This window comes from Cryptotermes secundus, unplaced genomic scaffold, assembly GCF_002891405.2.
Source record: "Cryptotermes secundus unplaced genomic scaffold, Csec_1.0 scaffold171, whole genome shotgun sequence".
Taxonomy (NCBI): Eukaryota; Metazoa; Arthropoda; class Insecta; order Blattodea; family Kalotermitidae; genus Cryptotermes; species Cryptotermes secundus.
In genome coordinates, this window is record NW_019726223.1 from 2,123,824 (window position 1) to 2,137,543 (window position 13,720).

Consider the following 13,720-nt stretch of genomic DNA (forward strand, 5'->3'; position numbering starts at 1 on the left):
CCATGAAATCCCAGAGGGACTGTAGTGCCTGAAATATTAATCTGTTGCGTAACGAAACATGAAGAATAACATGAACATTGTGTGTGCTTACAGTTGCATGGTACGTACATACACATACACATAATACAGTCCCTGCATAAGGCTGTATAATTCTCCGTGCCTACTTCTGTGTGCAGCTGCGTGGAAGCTTGTGAGTTTGGCTGTTGTAGGGGACTCATTTGACATGAGTTCTAGCTTTGGTTACCCCACAGGACAATGCGAAGAAGTGATGGGGCGACGTAATGTTTGATTAGCGAACTAATGGCAGGATGGAATGTCAATGAGCACTAAGCCCTGTACACGGAATTCCTTACTAATAGTATAAAAATACTGGAATGTTCCTAAATTATCTGTCACATGGGAATTTCGACCTTATCGGATATAAGGTTCCTGATTTCTGAAGTCATTCCGGTCCCGTAACCCATATTTTGCCTCTAATGTTGAATTGTCAAATGATTTGGAATAGAGTACAATTAATATTATAAATTCGTGGATAGCTCAGTTAGTGTAGTGACTACTACATAATAAACTTATTTTTCCTTGCTCATCTTTCTTAACCGCTCACCTCCATCTAGTGCCTAGGTCAAGAATGCGTGGATCCACACCCAACTAATTCACCATGAGGACAACTTTACGTTTTCTTTTTAACTTTCACTCATTCACTCACTCATGGAGCTGAGCCCTTTATTGAGAAGCCGCCAACTGTGCAGCTACTCAAGAATTTCCAAGCATTTTATGGAACCCGAAGTTTCATTTCCATGCTCACAAGAGCCTTCCACTGGTCCCTATCCTGAGCCAGATCAATCCAATCCATTCCAACCTCTCTCTCTCTAAGATCTATTCTAATATTGTCCACCCACCTACGCCTTTGATTTCCCAGTCGTCTCTTTCCTTCTGGCTTTTCCACCAATAACCTATATGCATTCTTCTTCTCCTGACGCATGCTACATGTCCTGCCCATCTAATCCTACTTGACTTGACCATTCTAATTATACTGGGAGAAGAGTACAAGTTATGAAGCTCCTCATTATGCAGTTTTCTCCAACTTCCTGTCACTTCATCCCTCTTCGGTCGAAATATTCTCCCCAACACCCTGTTCTCAAACATCCTCAGTCTATGTTCCTCCCTTAATGTCAGAGACCAAATGCTTTTAACTTTGTTATCATTATTTTCCTCATGGCCTTTTTTGTTCTGCCTTTTCTCACACTCTTTCTTCTCCAGCAACTTATGTTTCATTCTTGTGTCAAAAATAAAAGAATAATAAATATTTTCTACTTCATCTTCTCCCTTTTATTCCACTCCTGCTCTAGCTCCTTTTTCAGGTAGGAACGGTTTAGAATTCCTGGCTTCTATGATGACGTGAAACAACTTACGGTTTTCAACGGTACAATTTAGTCCATCCTGAGATTGACAGTGATGACGCTGTTCAAGCGATGAACAAAACCGTCAACAGAAATCATCAATAGAGTGGCTGTAGGTTAGTGTCCTTGCGATATTTTCTCACCTGCGTGAATTATGTAACGTTTAATAATGGGATGATTTCTTAAAGAAAAATAGAAGTAAATGCTGAAAAGATCGGTATACCCCATTTTGAGATCCTATACAGCATCTTACACAGGGATACTCAGAGAAACCATAGTCGTGAACCCCGGTCGCGGGCCGAGGTACGAACACACATCTTCCCAAGTATGAAGTAGAAATGCTAAACTCTCAGTAGCGCAATAACAAGAATTCGGATGTACAGAGACCAGAATTATTACTGCATTTGGCGGATATACGTTCCTCGTTTATTTATATTTATTTGTAGTTTATTTAGGGGCACGCGATAGCGTAGTTGGTTGATGGGCTATGCTACAAGCCGGAAGGTCGCGGGTTCAAGTCCCGATGAGGTCATTGGATTTTTTTCAATTGACCTAATCCTTCCAGCCGCAATATGGCCCTGAGGTTCACTCATCCTCTAACAGAAATGGGTACCAGGGATTAATTAAATAATTTTCTTATGGAGTAAAGCACGGCCGACGCATAAGGCTGACCACCTTACCGCCATCTTTGAGCCGATTGTCTAGATAATGTGGGACCCTCAACGTCTTACAACTCTATGGGCTCCACGGCCTGGTACAGGGATAGCTTTACTTTTTTTATAGTTTATTTAACTAAGCTGCCTATATTTACAGCTCATAAGGTGAGATATGTAGTTTAGTGATGTTGGTAATGCAAATCAAATACTAATTACAGTTACGTAAATTTTATAAACGAAGGCACCAAAGTAACACTACAATTATTTCAATTTATGGATTCAATATACATTACAGAAGATTACTTAATATAAGTTATATAAATATAATATCTACTTCGGTATATAACACGTAATTCAGTTTCCTCAAAGTATTAATAACATCAGTGAAGAGAATTAATTGGATTTAGAAAACAGCAAACGAGCTCTGGGAAGTTAATGAAGCCTCCGCCAGGTAGAGCTGAAGTCTGTTATTCTTGATAGGAAAAAAAAAGGAAAGCTTTATAACAATCGAGAAACGTCAGAACGCATTAAAACGAAGTAATTAAAACGGATAAGGTAGCTGAGGCGAGATGTAATTAAACGACGGAACGGAATAACAGCGAAAGAAGATTGAATTCTGAAGCGAGATAGCGGACAGATCCAGAATAACAGCACTCTCACAAATTCTGTGAAACTCAAAGCATGACTGTGCTAAAGACAAATTTCTGGAGACTGTAACCTGTAAGTAAATAAAATGTGAAATTAATACATGTATTTCTGGAAAGAGCTTAATTCTCATTCTCCTGTTCAGAAGGTACAGGGGCTGTTGGATGAGGAGTGTGACGAGAAAAGCGGGCAAACAAATTTGCAGCCTGCCTGAGTTGGAAGCCGAAGGGAATGCTGGGACATTGATGCTGCTGTGATTCTCATGGCTACAGAGTGAGGAAGAAAAGGAGTGGAAGAAAACAATCATGGTAGGGAGTGATTATCAGGCAGGAATTCCTTAAGGTATCTGTAAATACGTGAACGGAGAAGTTCATGGAGGTAGGCCTAGGCCCACTGGGGCTGTAGTGCCAAGGAAAAAAATTGTAAATACGATGAAGCCCTGCCTTATGAAAATGTAGATAAGTTGTGTAACTCTAATTGTCTGTCTGAAACGGATGTGGAGGACTTCCTCGTGACAGCGTAGGAACCATTTGTGAAGGATGAGCAGGGGTAAGTGCTATACCTACTGGGACTCACACGAAATGTGATGAGAAAGTCTTCTTCTTACTTCAATGTAGTTATAATATTAAAAGAGCATTGAGAAGATGTAGTATATATGTTTTGTCTCTAACTGACACCATGAACCTGTCGTGTGAGGAAGAATGTAGAAATTTTGAGAATGGCAATTATGATAAAGATTTTCGGCTTATCCAGAAAAGAAGGTGAGAACACGATTAATCGGTAAGTTGATTCAGTTCTACTACCTATGGAAGAAAACAGAGAGGCATGACTTCTTTGCCAACAGGGCAAGATTAAAGTACACTCTAGGTCCAGGAGGCACAGATTTTATGCATAGGTTCCTCGATGGGCGAGAAAATGAAGCTGTTACTCTTAGAGACAGGAGTTCTTTCCCCAATATTCACTGCCTTCTTTATGGGGATGGGAAACGTCACAGAGTGCAATAATGCCACAGGAGAAACAAGGAATCACCCATCATCCGTGTCCTATACTGGAGATCCATTAAGTGGTTTGGCAGATCATCCTAATAAAGAGATAGAGACAAGAGAATTGGAAAACAAAGGCGTACAGCGGAGTGCAACAGAATCAGGGTTTAGTTATCGGTAGGAGATAGCCACGGGGAGTTCGTAACTGAAGAACAATTAGAAACAGACCTGTGAAGACTTGACGTGTGATTTGAAGACTTTAGTGGAGTGATATCTGGACAGTGACTCTTATAGTTCCTGTGTTAAAATCCGTTGCCCGAAAACGGATAGCGAAAGCATTGTCAAGGAATAGCCATTGTTGAAACCTGATAACCAGCAACGACTAGTGAAAGCAGTTAGAAGACTATTTTTGGTGTTGTAGTTACTGATATCTTTAAAGAGCTCTAGTGGAACTGACAGGGATGTCCAATAACTGAGGTCACCTCTTTCTAAGGGACCCATCAGAGTAGGTGTCTCCCTCCTCCCACCTGAAACGTTGTATTTTCCGAGTTCTAGAATACCGGACGAACGATAAAGTCCAAAAATCCAAATATTTTGTGTATGGAGGAAGATCATCTTGGTTCTCATCCCACAAATAAGTGGGAGATGAGTGGTCGAATAGACGTTTTGGCCCTTTCAATCCATCTGACTTGTTTAAACTGTAGACAAGTAGACAGTTTAGCGAAGAAATTTGACATTTCACTGCATACAGAACTCAAGGAAATTACGTCTAGACCCTCACAACTCGATGTTAAATATCCACCCGTTAAATATTATCATTTTTCTTTCTTTATATCTGAACACCTTAGGTCATTTATCCTCTGAAGAAGCTATTTACTCTGGCAACTAATTAAGGCGTTGTCTCCCACCTCACAAAACAACAGAACGTCTATATTTGTTACTATAGCAACAACTTGAGTCCTATAAGGAGGTTATAAATGAAGGCTGGCGTGAGTTGGTTTCGATTTGAAAATGGAATCGTATTATTTTGAAGGTGACGCCTCTTCAGTTCGCCATCTCTTTCTGGGGGCGCTTATGTATTCGCATCCAATTTCAGACAATCTACCCACCAAACACCCCTTTCCACCCTCCCGCACGGAGCTGCCTCTTTCATTAAAACACAGGGCTAAATTAAACCTTTACGAAGTTTACAGCATCTACAGAACTAATTATACAAAACTTTACAAATTATACGAAAGGCTGATGGGACCGAAATGGAAAAACTAAGAATGTGTGTGCTCCAGTACAAACACGGAGACTGTCAACTTCGCTTCCTCGAATGTTCCTCAGGCTGCAGTAACAAGTATATCTTGCAACCATCTCTTCGTTGATTTTTTGTTCCTAGCTGGAGCTCTCTTACAGAAGGTAAACAGACGAATACAAGGAGTAGTATTCTGCCTCAACAAGAAGTCCTGTGGGGGTGGGGGTGTAACTGCAGATTGCCTTCAAACGCCTAAGCCTGTAGAGTATAACTATTAAAATTTAAGTTAATAATTGTAAAATGTACTGAATAATTTTTGTAAATATATTCCAAGAATAGGCAGAGAACACATTTCCACTATCATAAATTTGCCATTTTGCCGAGCAGACATATTTTTATTTGTTAACATTAAAAGTAAGTAACATATAAAGCAGCAATGAATGTATGAGGGTTAGGCCTCCTTGGCCCTTGCACCGCGACTTACAGTGGTCTGTTGTGCTTTGTAAAGAAGCAATATATGGAGCAAGGAAAGAGATTGAAATAGGAAATATTAATATGATAGTAAGATCTAGAACAAATTGATAGGCTGAGCTCTTGAATATAGAGGCGAAGATAAGAGAAACATTCAGAATTTTGGTTGAAAAATCTCTTGGAAAATATAAAATTTAAAGATTGAGAAATAGATGGAAGGATAATATTAAGATAGGGAGGTAGGTTATAAGAATCAGAGTAAATAAAACTTGCTCAATTTTGTATAAAATTGCGGGTTTCACTATTAATGATTATGAATCTTCGGTTCTACTACATCAGTGATCAATGTTTGTTGGTTGGTTAGTCTGTTAGCTGGATGGTTGGTTAGTTAGTTACACAGCTACACCTAGGGATAAAAGCATATAACAATGGCACAAAAGATTATGTATGCATTAAGCATAAATGAGAATGGAATATAAAAATTAATTCCGATTTTCCTCTCCTTGTTATTCTACTACTACTACTACTACTACTACTGTTGCTGCTGCTACTACTACTTATTTCATTAAAATTAAGCACCGAAACCTATTTCAACCCAATATTAATTATGAAAGAAGGAGCCATGTTGTGCAAACATTGTGATTCCCTAGATGTCAGATCAGCCAGTCGTACGTTCCTGGCATTAAAACACAGCAATGGCTTGCAGAGAACAAATATTTCATTCACCCATGCCAACCTCATGGCATCTGACTTGCTAGTGCCAGTCGTGCGCGCTTCGCCCCTGCCCACCCCCCTCCAAAGGAACTGAATAGAATTAGAAGCTAATCAATAATTAAAATTAAGTCTAAGACGGTACATGACGTGCATTAGTGTTCAATACAGGGTAGTTACAATTAGAATCTATCAGCAGAAAGCACAGCATAACAATACAGAATTCCATAATTTCCTGCTTCACATAATAAAGATATTTTCTTTTTATCCCTTTTGCTTCTTTTAAATAGACTTATATTTTGTAACAATGGTTGTCATAAAACTTTGACACTCTCTTAATTTCCAACATAATCTACGATTCTAAATATAGATTTACCTGTTATCTTTTTTTTTTGTACATTGTATTTAAGAAAAATAAAATATCCTTCAATATTTTCTCTTCGAAATGGTTTTGTACTTTGTAATATTCGAAGAAATTAAATCATGCATATTTTAGAGTATAAGCTTTAGAGTAAATGCCGAAAAATTAAACTTGAATGTTGTATGTTGTATTACATTATGCATAATTGTTAGAATTTTATGAAATATATAATAACATATATCTGCTAATTTTAGTCATATTGAAATGCTAATTTTATTTTTGTATTTGTATCTATAATAGCGTTTTTATGTTACAGATATTAATGAATTCTGAAAATGTCATTATAATTAACAGATATATGGAAACAAGTTTAAAAATACTCGTAGATTATTAATTTTCATTTTATTTCTTCGTAGGTGGAAGCCATAAATGATAATTCACTGCCGAAATTTCAAACATGGAGCGTTTATGCTAGTGAAGTACTGCGGCATTTCGCTGAACTACATTTACAGCACAGCAACGCCATCTCACGAAGAAGCATGAAATTAAATGAAGTGGCTAAAATACGAGACAGATTTTTTTTTAATTTTGTACATAGCTGTAGTGATTTTATAACCTATCCCAAAAACATACATTCTCAGAGAAACCTCTACACTTCACAATATATAAAAAAGAGACCGTACCATATGCGGTAAGGAAAGATCTTAAAATACTGTTACCTGTTCCAATATCCTTTACAATTTCAGTTTTTAAGCAGAAGAAACATCGGTGACACGATCAACAAAGGAAGAGTGATGTTTGTTCACGAATTACCAAGTAAGTAGACATGAGCTATAATTTTTGTTTGTGGCACCGTGAATTACAATTAGACTTTTATGACTAATGCTACTAGAGAAATTTTTGTTGTTAGTGAATCCGAAGGCTTGCATCTTCATAAAAGTAATTACATGATTTTCTTTTCTTTTCTTGGCACTACAGCCCCAGTGGGCCTAGGCCTACCTCCATGAACTTTGACATGATTTTACATAAGCCTTATTTGTCAGTAACGGCAAGGTTTCCTCGTGAATTTTAAATACTTCAGGGCTAGAATCGAACTAATTTCCTATAAATTTCACGGTTATTTTTAATATATACAAAATAAATTTGCCTGTATTATTTAAGAACAGAATTTCGCACACATATTGATATAGTACAATTGTCATAATTCTATGAAATATGACCAGAATATCAAATATGCATGAAGTATTATTTTTTTTCTCAAAGCATGGTACAGCGATAACGGTGGTGACTTGCATTCTAGAGGTACTCAGTTTGAATGACGACCTGAACATCAGTTACCCCGAAGTTTGCTTGGTAAAATATAAAGCTCTAACATACGTAACTAACATGGATATCGCTGCAGTTCATTCGCCCTACTCGTCAGAGATTTCTCAGGTCCCAACACAAATCATAATTATAATGCAATGTGTGTTTCCATAAATACTGGAGAGAATTATGAATGACCAGTAAGGTCTGGCAAGGGTAATAAGAACAAGAATATAAAAATTATTTCTTTGTGGGTTTCGCTACGTCTTCTGGCGACGGCCTGTTTCTGCCGGAACATGTGAGGGTAAACGTTTGCATTCTTCTGTTAAGTTTATTAAAATTAANGCTATCTACACGCAGAACAACATAAACACAGAATAAACTTATACAGATGTCCATGGTTTCGGAGGGGTTCAATCCCACGACCCCAGTGTTCGAAGGGGGGAAGACGGTTCATGTCTAAGACAGCGCAGCCACTGCGATCGGCAATACGGAACATATCTGCACCTAAGTAGGACCAAACAACAGGAGAATGGAGAAAAATACTTAATGAGGAGAGTAATATGTGCTCTTCGCTAATTATTACTATGTTTATTGCAAGAAGGTAATTTCATATTTCATAGCCGGAACCAAAACCTTACCTCTCTCATTTGCAAATTTTAATTAAGGTAATAATATGAGTAATGATGCTAGGATCTTGTTAAATTTTGTAAAGGTTTGCGTTACAAACCTTAGTTAAGTGTAGCGAGTAATAGCTTTTGGGGAAAAGTTTGGGGAGTAAGATACATAGTATTTCCATGTTATGAACAACGTACCTCAATAAGAAAAGAATTTCAATACTTCGTGAATTTTAAAGGTGACAAAATTCCAGTCATATCTTATGGACTGAGAACAACAGTGTACGGCTTTTCAGTTATATGAAGAAATTTATTACTTGCCACAGAAATCAGGAAACTGAGCATGATTTTTTCTTTTTCCGAATTAAACTTAGCACTGAACGTTTAAGAACGGAGTTCTGGAGGCTAGTGAATAGGGTAAGGCGTTACGATCGGTTTGACATGTAGTATGGACAGGGTATCAAAATATAAATAGGATTTCTTTACTCCACGTCGTCCAGACGGGCTCTGGAGCCCACCCAACCTCCTAACCAAGGGGTACAGGGAGTTCTTTCCCATGGGATTCAATCGGCCGGGGCTTGAAGCTTACCACTCACTTCCAACTATTGCCGAGGTCAAGAAAGACGTGGATCTATATATCCAATCCCCCATACACCTTCATGCGTAGTGCTTAACTTTTTCTTATTACAAGAAGGATGTTGGAATGAGAAGGGCTTACAGCACATACACATGCGAGAGATGATAGAATGATATAAAATAGTAGTTAGAAAATTACAAGGAAACGGACCATATGGGAATCATAGAAGTATATGTGAGGTTAATATTAAATTCAAACGTATATACAAATTTGTAAGGATGTGGACAAGACTACACTGGACCAGGACAGAATATGATTACGGACGTTCATGATTCTCAATACAGAAATGATATTTCGTGTTTCGTAAAAATGGAAAATATCTCTACTAAGTGACCATTAACTGCAGTTTCTTATATAATAAATCTACATTCTTTTAATATGATTAATTAATTATCTTATTTTTAAAGGTAATAATCAACTTATATACATTTCAATAACCTCATTTCGGAACCTCGAATCCTGTTCCTTTAATTTTCTTATTCCTCATATACAAAAATTAGCAGAGGCAGTCATTAAGAAGAAAATATGTATCATTATCTACTGCACGTAACTCTTCAGCAGTTAATAGTTGCCTGCCTAATGAAGAATTTCCCCTAATATTATGGAACTCGAAGATATATTACCGTGCTGAAAATAACCCCCCAGTTGTCCCTATTCTGAGTCCAGTGAATCCACTCCATATCCGCTCATCCTATTTCTTTCAGATCATTTTTAATATTATCCACTCATCTACTCCACAATCTTGCAAGTGGTCACATTTATTCAGGTTCTATGAACGTAATTTTGTAAACATTTATTATCTCTCCCATGCATGATACATTTCCTCCCATATCATCTTCCATTAATAATCTTAATGATATTAGATGAGGCATAGAAGTTAGGAAGTTCCTCATTATGTAATTATTTCCAGCTTAACCTCAAACGTATTTTATAGGGTAAAGGCGCTATACTTCGGACAGACGCCTAATTTTCGATAGCATGATTTCTCAGGAACAGCAACACTGCTGTGCTGTATACAGATATAAAGTGCAGTGCAGCCTGTAAAAGGCAAGAGAATGGGTTTCCTGAAAGACCTAGTTCTGGGGGTATTTCACTTGAAAGCAGCCGAGTTTGAATTGTGTCTGTCAGTGGTTCCCTTCATGTAAGGAAATAGCTTGTTGTTAACTCCTGTTGAAATTAACTTGATAAAATTACACATATTCATGTAATTAACATTTTAAGATACGATTGTTTCTCCTTTATAAGAAGAAAATAAGATTTTGGAGGTACTGTAGACCTACAGTGTTCTTCTCTCGCTCCTTTCGCTTTCTCATAATTCTTTGTTATGAATATAATATTAAAAAGTGTTACTTATCTTCGTAGATACTTCCCATACAATTTATTGACTTTTATTTCGTTTTTGAATGTATACTACGTTTGAGATTATAATGCGTACTATTTCTCATACCAGACATTAATCTAGCTGAATACAAAAAAAGTACTAATGGTTCATGATTCTACGAGAAAAAAAGACATGGTTCCTACCTTAAGTATTCGAAACATAGCGCCTTTACCTTACATATAAAATACATAGGCCTATTTAAAGTAAAGTTATACTTAAATACGTTATCACAAATAACTACTTCAAATCAAAACAATTACAGAAATAAAATTCTGTATAAATAGATATGTTGTCAAGAAATGCTTTGAACCGAGAGCATCCTAGTTAGTCACCATTGCGTAATTCCGAATTCCACCACCAGGTAGCAACACATTCCAGCATAAGCCTTGAGCTATTATAGAGTAACAATTAGTGGAAAATAGGCATAAGTGTCAGAAAATTTTGATAATGATTGTTACTCACACTCCATATGCGTGCTGATGAAAAAGAACAGACGTGGGTAAAATATGTTTACACGCAAAATTAAAAATATTTCCATATTGAAAATACCAAATGAATTAGTGGTGGTTATTATGTAAAATTATATTCGAATGTGTTGAATCTCGTTTGAGTTTTGTAATTGTTTGGATTTGTGGTGTTTGTGCATAAACATTGCATGTAACGTGTCAAATATCAATGGGGTGATAAGAGTAAGGGGTTCATAATCACAAACACACTTTTTGCTCTCAGTGTAAAGTACAAAATTTTGCTTTTCATATTCACATCATTCGATTTCAGATATCTGAAAGGAATCCCTTTCTATCCCCTTCTCATGCTTCTCCCACTTTGGATTTCTCAGTTTCATGATCATTTTTACAGACGATAGGTCTCCTTGGACGGGTGATCAGCTCGTCGCAAGGCCTCTACCTAAACACAGGACAACACAAACGCAGAATAAACGCATACACACACCAAATATCCATGCCTTGTATGGGATTCGAACCCACGATCCCGGCTTCCGAGCGAGCGAAGACAGTTCATACCTTAGGCCGATCAACTACCGTGACAGGCACGCACTTTTAAGTTAAGTTGTGTCTCCTCTGCAGACATTAGCATCGAAAACTACCGGAGAACGATAATAAATATTGAGTAGAGTATGGAAGTAGGTGGTCGGAGCTTACATCCAAATTCTCTTCCGCTACTCGCTACAGAAGCTAAGGAAATCTACAAATATTTCAGTCCGGATATAATGCAAGAGTCTACCAGTCCCCTTCGAAACATTTTCCAGTTCACTGTACGTAGGTACCCCACACTAAGTAACCAAAGCATTTAATGCGGCATTGTTAAATAGCTTGCAAACCAATTGGCCCTATTTGACAAGCAGTCACGCTTCAGTGGCTACACTGTGTAAAGTTCAGATAAAATTAGGCTGCCAATAAACTATGCCCCTGTGGATAAGACCCTTGACATGTGTATGGGGGCAATAACAGAGCATGGCTGACAGAAAACTTGTGCTCTACAAGCGAAAAGCTACGAACTAAATGCATCAGATAATGTGTGGGCATTGCTGTATTAAACCTAAATAAATGTTTAAGCTCATTTCAGAAAAGTAAAAATAGGTTTAACTCGGTTTGGAATTCCGGTTCGCAGAACGTAAACTCAGTTCTCCCTGGAGACAATATGAACTTCGGTTAAAGCATGAGTGACTCTTGTCGACATAAGACTGAAGAAAACTAAGACTAAAGATACCTTACTGTGTACTAAGGTACATACTTCTTGATCCGGAGAATAACTATCAAATGCTGAAGGCAGACCTTGTGACAGGGATAAATAAGTAAGCCAAGTAATATAAGCTTGAGTATACAGAGTGTTACTGAAAAGTGCAGACAAATTTGGAACACCGAGTTCCACATACCAAAGCATTAAAATTTGTCCGTATCACCACGTGTCCGGAAACACTTAATTTGCTAGTTCTATCTGAAAGAATATTGTGTGGACGTCAGCAGCGGTTCAGTACTAATATGAGGGCAGGGATTGTTGGTGATTATTTCGTAAGCCCGCATCGGCCACATTGGCTTACAGATAAGCATTACTGAATATTTCCTATAGGATTCTAACGATGGTGTATAACACACATAGAGATATTGGGTTTTCGGACTTTATCCATCGTTTTTAATATAACTAATAAAAACACGACGTTTCGGAAACTGGATCTGTTTCCGTCCTCAGGTGAGGGAAATCACCTATTCTGTTGGGTCCCTTAGAAAGAGCTAGCCTCAAACACTGTGTCCAGGTCTGTCAACTGAGGATGGAAAGAGATCCAGTTTCCGAAACGTCGTGTTTTATTAGTTATCTTAAGAACCAGGACGATGGATAAAGTCCGAAAACCCAATATCTCTGAATATTTCCTCTTACATGATCTACCAAAGCTATAGGAACATGTACCACTAGCAGTTAGGGCACATATGTGATACGGCATCCATGTTGGTGCTCCGCTACATTTTAGCCGTGCTGTGCGAGATTTTCTCAGTACCTATCATGAAAGATAAATATGTAGAGGAGGACCCACTGCATGGCCCCCACGATCACCAGTTTTGAATCTTCTGGATTTTTACCTCTGGGGACACCTAAAAGCCCTTGTGTATGCAGCTCCTCTTGACAAGGAAGAGACTTCACCGTCGCATTTTGGATGCCTATCAGACTACCCGCAACTATATCGGCATTTTTGAACGGATGAGCCGGTCCGTGATGAGACTTGTCGAGGCGTGCATTGAATCTTACGGAGGACAATTCGAACATTTATTATAAACATACTCTTTTAACTATAATTCATAAATTAAATGTTTCTGGGCCTATGTTTTTATAGATAGTTTTCTTGTTTTGGTATGTGGAAATATTGCCCAAATTTTTCTACGCTTTCCAGTTACATCCCGTATACATGATAAGGTCACAATTAGTTCAGTAATAGAACCTTTTGCTGACATTTTACAAAAAAGAAATAAAATAAAATAACAGAAATTTCAAAGCAGAAAATAATCTGGTTTCTAAAGCGTACAGCATCTCATTCAATGTGCTCTATGCTCAAATAAGCATATACTATATCTGTGTATTATGTCAGAACTAACTACTTGACGGCTTTAGTTGAAATTACGTTGATATGGTCCGTATAAAACGTTTAAAGGAACTTCAGTTTGGTTCGTGGTTCAAATATAATTCTCACATCAAATTGAAATCGAAATTCCCCCCCCAAAAAAATACTCATTGTACAAAATCTTTATACATAACATACCACATATATTGTATCTTACTAATACTTACATCTATGTTTGAGGCA

General features: G+C 37.6%; 1 long non-coding RNA gene across 1 annotated transcript in view; it reads left to right on the forward strand.

Moving 5' to 3' along the window:
* The window catches only part of LOC117282265, a 53,824-nt gene extending 46,746 nt beyond the window's left edge, over positions 1 to 7,078 (forward strand). The window contains exons 3-4 of the long non-coding RNA XR_004512964.1: positions 2,847 to 3,009; positions 6,884 to 7,078. This is a non-coding gene — a long non-coding RNA (uncharacterized LOC117282265). The remainder of the gene's footprint in view (positions 1 to 2,846; positions 3,010 to 6,883) is intronic.
* Positions 7,079 to 13,720: the final 6,642 nt, after the last annotated feature.